Here is a 234-nt window from a genome sequence, read left to right on the forward strand (position 1 = left end):
CATCTATGGATTGTAGACCTTCACAATGACATGCCTACTTCCTCCATTGTGTTTTTGACTTGAATGTTGTTTTGAAACTGTATTTCTACTATATTTCTGGTTTATTTTGGTTTTAAAACATCTACTTTAGCCACTAAGCAGTAAGCCACATGAAATTACATAATAGAGTGGTATGTATGTGTATGTGCATAGTGTGAGTTTATTTGCTATAGACTTCCAACGTTCTATGGCCTT

Source organism: Aulonocara stuartgranti, assembly GCF_965226115.1.
Source record: "Aulonocara stuartgranti genome assembly, chromosome: 12".
NCBI lineage: Eukaryota > Metazoa > Chordata > Actinopteri > Cichliformes > Cichlidae > Aulonocara > Aulonocara stuartgranti.